A 9,170-nucleotide genomic window follows, 5' to 3' on the forward strand; every position below is an offset into this window, starting at 1 on the left:
CACATGCTTGTGAGGGAAAGGGTAGTAATATAGAAGTCGGCTTATGACGGCGAGTCTTCACTAGACGGCACGGGTGATCGAGAGAGTGCGTCCACGTCGGCATGTTTTCAGCCAGATTGGTAGACGACGTGAATGTCAAATTATTGAAGGCGTAGAGCCCAACATCCAAGACGAGCAGTAGGATCTTTCACAAAAGCTATCTATTATAGTCGGTGGCGCAGAATCGGTGGTGACGTAGAGTCGGTGGTGACGTAAGCCAGCGGCGCAGTGAGTTGAAGGCTGGGTCATATGTTTGAGCTCAGTTGGAAAGGTTAGCAGAGCCAGCAAGCAGTTTTGTCTGTGGTACTATTATGTCAGTGGTGCATTTGACAAAGAGGCCGCTGAAAGTAGGCGGCGACAACCGGCACACAAATCATAGCTTGGATCACAACAGCTCGCGCTCGGCTCTTCACGCCCCCCGCCACGGTGGTCTAGTGGCTAAGGTACTAGGCTGCTGACCCGCAGGTCGCGGGATCAAATCCGGGCTGTGGCAGGTGCATTTCCGATGGAGGCGAAAATGTTGTAGGCCCGTGCGCTCAGATTTGGGTGCATGTAAAGAAACCCAGGTAGCCGAAATTTCCGGAGCCCTCTACTACGGCATTTTTTATAATCATATGATGGTTTTGGGGCGTTAAACCCCACATATCAGTCAATCATCAATCGGCTCTTCACGCTAATGTCATGGCCCTCTACGGCATCTTGCTCTTCTTACTCCTTACAGCGTACACGCCATAGGTTGGTGAACTCACTTAGAAGTCGACTCAGATTCACTCAAACTCAAAGCAAGCCGTGAGTCTGAGTGAGTGCAGCTGAGTAATATTTTGGTGAGTTTCAGTCTCAGCGATTCCAGTTGAAGAAAACTTTAGTGAGTGTGAGTCCGAGTGAGTCCGACTCAGGAATTTTTTTGTGAGTCTGATTGTGAGTCAGTCCAAAGCGCAAGATATATTTCTTGAGTGAGTTGAGTGAGTTCCACTCATGTTTGCCGACCTACAGTGCCATCTACTCGTCTTCAGCATTACTCTAAGCCAAACCTTGATTCACGTTTATAGTCACGTCTACTCAAAAACATTCCAAAACAGTATCTATAATACACTATTTCAATATATATTAATTAAAGGGGTGAATTACGTAGGTGGCGCCTTGCACACCAGCTCTACCAACTTTTCCGTGAGCTTTTCTCGGAATGGTGAGATTCCGTGAAATTTTCTCGGAAACAATGGCAAGCCGCTCAAAACTTGCGAAGCATCTCTCAAGCAGAAAGCACGCACGAAATGAGCATACACAGAATGAGCGAGGACAATCAAATGTCACAGCTCAACACGCAGCAGGCTGCTAAAACAAAAACACAAGAAATAAATGCACAGGCATACACAAATAATAAAACGAGCGTGAAAAACTGTCACGATTTTCTTTGTGTTGGCAGCACGCTCATTTCGTAAATGCCACTGTGGCAGCGAGCTAAGTGACGTTGACGCTCTTTTTAATCTACTCTATCTTTAAAGCAAACTGTCGATGGAAGGACAAGAAGTACAAAGCGCCCGAATATAGAGATGAGCGTGCACGAGTGAGCCACCAAGCTAGAGAACATTATACGCACTTTGGCCAGGCCATGGTGAGGCACCCGCGCCTAGTGACGCTCTGGGTGGCACTGCATGATGACCTTAACAGCACAAGCACCTAAAGTGCGCCTGTAGTGCCACCTCGCTACTCATGATGAGAATGCGCTGAAGTTACCGAGCTTTAAGGACTGCCAGTGGTGCATGATGTATATAAGTTGCTCGCGTTACCATGGGTGAGAAGGTTCGCTCTGGGATATAGTGGTGAGCGTCGTGCGCTGCGGTACGTGAGGTCACTGTTTGGACGTCGCACTGCGGAACTTTTCTTTCTCGATGTTTCTTTTAAAATCTGTTAGTTTATAATTCATGCCGTCGTATCCGTGACGAAAATACGTCAGTGGAGCCGTGGTTGACCTCAGCATAGAAAAAACACTTTTGTGATAAGGTTGTCTGAAGGCTACTGTAGCTAGTACTGCAAAGCTGAGAGAAGCTCTGCAAAATAGACTATACGTCTACACGGCGTCGAAGAGACAGTGCGATGCTGTGATGGGGCCTGATTGCGCCTTCCTCACAATTTTCAGGCTGCATGCTGGGATTCGTGTCAAGCTACTGCTGGCTAACACGCCTCCATTGATAAGTTCGTGCTATGTTGGTGTCACAATGCCCAATTCTGGACTAAAAATAATAAAAGAGGCAAGGGTTAACTGCATTAGTTTTTTTTCTGCCGGGGTACATGCCGTTGTTCACGGCATGTATGCACACGGATGTTGATCACGGAAACTGTCGGGGTAGCATAGCACGCTTTCACGCTCTACACTGAAGCATGCGTGATAATGTGTGATAACAGCGGCTGCATTTCGATGGGGGCGGAATACAAAGAACACAATACCCGTGTACTTGGTCTTAGGTGCACATTACAGAACCCCAAGTCACCAAATTAATCTTGGTACCCACACTACGGTGTGCTCAGATTGATACCTTGTTTGGCATGTGAAGGTAGCGATTATTGATATTGACCAAACAATAACTTTATTTTGTTAGCAGACGCTACGCAAGGGGGAAAAGCTGAAACAGCCCGTTAGGCGATAAAACAACAAGTTATACGTGATTACGATGTGACTTCGCCAAGGCAGGCAATCGAGAGAATTTACCGCATATCGACTGTAGATATGCCGTAGAGAAAGCCCTGCCGTGGTGGTATAGTGGCTAAGGAACTCGGCTGCTGGCCCGCAGGTAACGGGACCAAAGCTTGGCTGCGGTGACTGCGTTTTCGATGGAGGTGAAAATGATGTAGGCCCGTGAGTTGATATTTGGGGGCACGTTAAAGAACATCAGGTGGTCGAAATTATCGCAGCCCACCACTACGGGGTCACTCATATACATATGGCCGTTTTGAGATGGTAAATCCCACATATCAATCAATCAATCGATCAATCAATCAATCAATCAATCAATCAATCAATCAATCCAGAGAGCTATTGTTCTAGTTTTCGACTGCTTTATTTAAAAAAAACGCTGTCTGTAACCCAAAATAAGGTAAACGGTGTGATCTCAACACCGAGTATTCAACGCGCGCGTATTGCAGCTAGGCGGTTTATGCTAGTATGCCCCCGAATATATTTTGCAGACAAGAAGGCTTTCCTTCTACTTGAATATTGGCCAATATTATTGGATAATTGCCTACGGTATCATTCACTTCACGTGGTGGCATCAGAGAGAACTGTGTGGTGATAGCCAGATAAAAAGAACATGTGGCATACGCCGTATGCAGGAGGATACGCTCGTCCTATTTGAGATAAAATGCCGATGAAATTCTGCCTGAGAAGGTTATCAACTCGAGATCGTTGTAGCACATTTATAGTAAAAACGGCGCGGAACAACGAAGACGAGTATAACGGCGCTGGTCCGTTTGGTGTTTCTCGTCTTTGCTTAGAATTACAGAGCTGGGCTAGTTGGTACGTAAACATTCGGAAAGAGACAAGTTATGCAAACACAGACACATGAAGGAAGTCAGGGCACCACATACGTTGTCTTTAGTGTTTCGCTGTGTCTTTTGCTATAAATTCTGCTGTGTGGCCCTGGTTTTCACTAATGGTCATCTTTACGACCGTCTTATCTACAACACCCGTGCAATTCGGTTTAGAAACCAGCCCGACATCACTCGACAAGAGAGCGAGAAAGCAGCATACTCTGCTCTCCTGACTACCTGGGTGCAACACCGCCCCATTTTTAGTCATGTATGATTTAGTAAAATCAACCTAGAAAGATGTGTTTTCCCTCACTTCTATGCATTGTATACACAACAGTGCTACCAGCATCCATTTGTTTTTGTTTTAGGGGATGTGGGCCCGCATCGCCTCTACCAGTCGCCATTGTCGTTAGCTGAAGCGGCTGATATATGCATGTTTTGACTGCCAGGGTAACGGTGCTGGAACAGCGGAAAAATTTCAGTATATGCCCCCTGTGGGAGCATTTACAGTAAGTCTAGGCGGTAACTCCAGCGCTGGTTTCCTTCGCATAAAATTTATGCGGCATTTACTCCTCAAAACCTTCACAAATCAGCGCGCCATCATTAATGGGTGCACACTGCAGGTGCACTTCACGAGCCGGACGACCTTGACTTCACCGAACAGTATCAAGTGCATGAGTAGGATTCAGTGACGGATGTGATTGGCTGCGGTACTTTCCTCATCTGGGCGTGGCCCCCTCTCAGGACTTCTGAAGTTGCCTCCGACAATAGACACTCAGCTTTTACATTTACCCTGCCCCCCTTTCCTGCGGCGTCGTCATTCGTGTCCCCATGAAACGAACGGATGCCAGCTGAAAGCAGGCAAGTGCTAGCACGGACGTAACCGAATACTGTACGTGAAATAAGTTATTGTCCGAATCGAAATTTCACTTTTACTGATGTAATGTTCATTCTAGCCAGTTATATTAATTTTTGCAGGTAGTCTTGAATGTACAGACCTATTCAATATTTTTAATCACGGTAGGTGCCGAGTGATGTCATGGAGAGACGGCGCCGCCCAGTCGTCCCAGCTAAAAGCATGCCACAAGCATCTATGATCACGTGACGACGATTGAAGCAGATGCACAAGCTGCCTTCGAGAGCAGTGCGTCGGGACGCTTCTCACATGTTCGTAAGCGGCGGGTGAAACAAAGGAAGTAGCAAGTAATGTAGAGGGGATCTATTGAACATATGAGCCATGCTGACGCGTATCTCTAGTTTAGAGAACTTCTTCAAAACATGTGAGCTATCTTAGTTACAGAAATACAACTCATTTGCGTAATATCATCCTCGCTGCTGGCTACCATGGGCAAATGCGTGGTGTAAAAATGTGTAGCCACTGGTAGTTACGGTAAATTTTCATATATAACAAATGTGCCAGAGAAGTTAATCATGCAAACGACGCAGGGCAATCTCGATGACGCTGATTGTGAATACGCTTGCCATAACGCTTCAACTGCATGCTAGAGTCAATGCGGTTACGTATCTTTCAGGTCAGTGGCTGAATTTTTACGCTCAACCGACGCCGCAAAATACGTACAGACCGCAGACAGACTCAGCAAGTTTTCCGAGGGATTCTTTTTCTTTGCACCACAGCCAGAACAGCCCTGCCCGATCCACTTGTGTCCGGTGTGTCATCGCAGCCACATATAATCAGAAAAAGCGTAGCCTAAGTCATGCTTTCATTCGCTGATACTTTATTGAACCATACCCACGCAGGAAGAAACACAGGCTCGACCGTTGGCTCAATGACCGAGTGACACCTTTAGTTCACGAAAGGAAGACGATATTGTTTTGACGTGTCGAAGACTTTTGCCGTTGTATAAACAATGGCGACCGTGAAAAATGCTTCGCATAAGCATGCTATGCAGAACTTTAGCGTGGTTTGAGGTAAGCGTGCTCAATACGTTTTCACGGCTTAATAATTAAAAACGCGTAATTTTACGACCTATTTTACCACTGGAAAGAGCTAATCGTTTTTTATGGGTGAGCCACTCCAAAACATAACCAATGAAGCGGCGTCCCAGGCAAGTTCTGACGTTTTTTACAGCTGCGGCTAACCTGCGACGGTTTTCATCAACAGAAAACTGAAAAAAAGACCTGAGCCATCTTTCGTTTGTCTTCCCGTGCAAATCACCGTGAAAGCTCATCGGCACACAATATTTTCTTCTTTGCACGGCCACAAACAGAGCATGCCCTAGCAAAAACACAGCAGCAACTGCAGCACGCACAGCGGCTTTTGTCTACCAAGTGAAACCAAACACCCGACAACAGCGTTACCACGCTTTCGTGAAGTGTGTCTGGTAGAATTCGTCTATAAGTTCACGAAGTAGTTGTCGATGTAAGACTTTTCAAAAAGAAGTGGGGGGGGGGGGGGCAGAGATCAGGGTGACTTGATGAATCCCCGAACGGGAGAAGGTGAGAGCTGGCCGTTTTATTTCCTCACAGTAATGTGATATGTTATGCGGGCCACATAATACCTTGTGCAGAACTTCTGCCCTTGACTTCACCCTAGCGACGCGACAGTACGTTCGGAGCACTTACAGATCATTTACGGCTTCCCAGATGATAAGTTAACTTACTTAATAGTCACAGTTTTGCCGCAAGGTCAACGAATTGGAACCATGTGGGATGCCAGAAATGGTAAGGCTAGCTGCCGAGTTCACAATCAGGCGATCTGGTGCAAGGGAGCGCGTCCGCTGCAGCGCGCGAAGTGACCTTCGTACTGTGTATCACTTTATTGCAAAGGGAGACAGCTATACGAAAGTACGATTTGTCTACTTACCTATGTCAAGGTATGCAACACACGAACATGCTCGGCTGATCAAAGTAGTCAGTCTCTGCCTGAGCAATGCAGCGCTCTTTTTGGACACCCCCATGGGCTTTCACGTGACGGAAGCGCGGGGGGGTACCTTATCTCTTTGAGTTACGATTGACGGCGGCCCTCGCACGCTTTTACTTATACAGAGGAGGTAAAATGTGCGGTGAAATTTCAGATATTTGGTCTTTCTACAAAACCTTATACTGTAACGCCGATGGTGAAGATGCACCCGGAGTGTACATATAAATGATATTGCGAGAAAATGATGTTGCTAGAAATTGCGGCCCCTGCTGCAAAGAGTCATGTGACTGTGTTACGTGCAAAAGCAAATTGAGTGATGTTAACACATGACGTAGAAAGGTAAGAGTGTTCTCCTCATCCCCATGAAGACAGAGCGCGCATAAGCACCTGTCTGCTTAAAAAAAGCAGTTATGACCAGGATTCGAGGAAGTTTGCCCGGAGCGCCATCTCTCGTCGGTAACAGCAGTGGTCAGCCGTATTTTAATTGGAGATAGGTGAGAAAAAATTATATCTGGAGAAAAAAAAGGTACTTATAAAAATAACTTCTGGTTGTATGCCTCAGAGACCCACTGTGACATTGTGGTAAAGCTAGTCACAGTATCGCATACCATCCCCTGACTTTCCAGGGTAATAAGGACTTTACAATGGGGTACCGTGTGTTTACGTACTTGGAAGCTACACGCTTGGCAGTAGGAGACTGCAACAATACTAGAATCCGATTAGGTGTCTGCTGCATATAACGGGGAGTAATTTTTGATAACTAGCTATTTTCGTCAGATATGTCAGAAATGCACAACCTAGGTCATCACGTCCACGTGGTGATATGTCTCTTCCGATCACAAAAATACCCACCATACGTTACTCTAGTTCAAAAAGGGTTTGGTTTCTCGGCAGTAGTAACACAACGACTGCTTTGTTTTTGGCGTTTCAACTCGCGCAATGATATAGATGAATTACACAGTTCGAAAAAAAGGGTTGAAAACAACATGCTCAATTTGTGTCACAGGGACCCTATAAAGACGGGCGAGGTGTTTCTTCTCTGCTTGAGCATACGACAGTAGGCCTGACATTTTGGAGACGTTATTGCATGCCCCATCTGTGGAACAGACATTGCTTCACTACAGTCACTACAGTAACGAAAGTTGCTTCACTATTTTGGTTACTCATTCAGCTGTATTCGCTCCCCCACTCGCGCTCGTTTTCCTGCGGGTAGAACATGTCATGCGTAGTTGTATATTATAAAATTGAACATTATAAAGCACATGACGGCGACGCCGACGGCTAAAAGTCATTAATAGTGCCTATAGTATTACTACCGCAATAAAACAAAGTATTTACCATGCATCATCTTTGTAGCCAAAACATGTGCGCTATGATAAAAAATTTATGACCAACGCCTTCCTTATCGGTTCGAAATCACCCGTGTGTGCTCAAATTTCCTGGCTGTCAAGCGAAGCCAAAAAAATTTAATACATATGACGTTACAGAGACGCGTGACAAATAAGCACCGTATGAATATATTTGCTGAAAAACACCTACCGCTTATAGTGATTTGAAGGTCTGCCCCCGTTTTCACAGAAACCTACACAGATCCTATGCAATAACGCTTACACTCTTACAAACGGGTTGATGTCGAAATCGGACCTTTTTCCATGACATTTATTCAGATACTTATAATTGCCACTGATGAACCAGTTGTGGGAAAAAAGTTAACTAAGAGCATATGGTTTGCCTATGTCCCTCGTTACTAGGCAGTTATGAAGCCAACCCGGCCAAGTGAGGCTCCGCCATAAGAAGCTACAACAAGGGGGATCAGCTTTAGCGGGCCAAAGAGCCGACGATGTGGACGGTCGGCTTAGCCCGTCTGTCTCAACGTAGGTGAAGCCCAAATCGCTCTAGTCACGCCTCTCAAGACTATAATCTATCCATCGGTATTTCGGAAGAGTATCTCGTACTGAATGGATCAGAATATAGCAAGTCATTGATAATTTTGGTGGCGGCTGTTCATTCAGGCTAGCGGAACTTGACTTATTTACGCGTGACATAAATATTGTAGGCGCATCGGTGGTGACACTGAAAAAATGCCCCTTCCCAAGCAAGACGTTCAAGGTTCTAGGGCACTTAGTCAGCAAAGACGGTATTCTACCGGATCCTGAAAAGCTTGACCCAAGTCCTCTCACAGGTTACCACTCGAGCTCCACTCGGGCCGTCATCTACTACCACCTGCCATGGCAGTGCAAGACAATCCTGGTCCATCCAACACCGCCAGCCCAGTGCAGCCTCCGCCGTCGACCCTGACCATTCACAGCCACCAGCGTGATCCGCCTGTATTCTCGGGTCTCAAAGGGGAAGACGTTGAAGAATGGCTACACACTTACGACCTCGTCAGCGAGATATAAAGGTGGGACACTCTACACAAGTTACGTACGCTCCCTTTCTACCTCACTGATGTTGCCAAAACCTGGTTTTGGAATCACCTCCAAGATCTTCCTGACTGGGACACGTTCGCACGGCAGCTCCGTCAGATTTACGGTTCTCCCAGTGTTCGCACTGAAGCAGCAATGAAGAAGCTTGCTGAACGCATTCAGCTGGCGGCTGAATCATACACCACGTACATTGAGGATGTTCTTGCCTTGTGCAAGCGTGTAAATTCATCTATGCCTCAAAGCGACCAAATAGGCCTTATTATCAAAGGCATAAATACGGTCGCATTCAACGCCCTTGC

Source organism: Rhipicephalus microplus, chromosome X (assembly GCF_043290135.1).
Source record: "Rhipicephalus microplus isolate Deutch F79 chromosome X, USDA_Rmic, whole genome shotgun sequence".
Classification (NCBI taxonomy): Eukaryota; Metazoa; Arthropoda; class Arachnida; order Ixodida; family Ixodidae; genus Rhipicephalus; species Rhipicephalus microplus.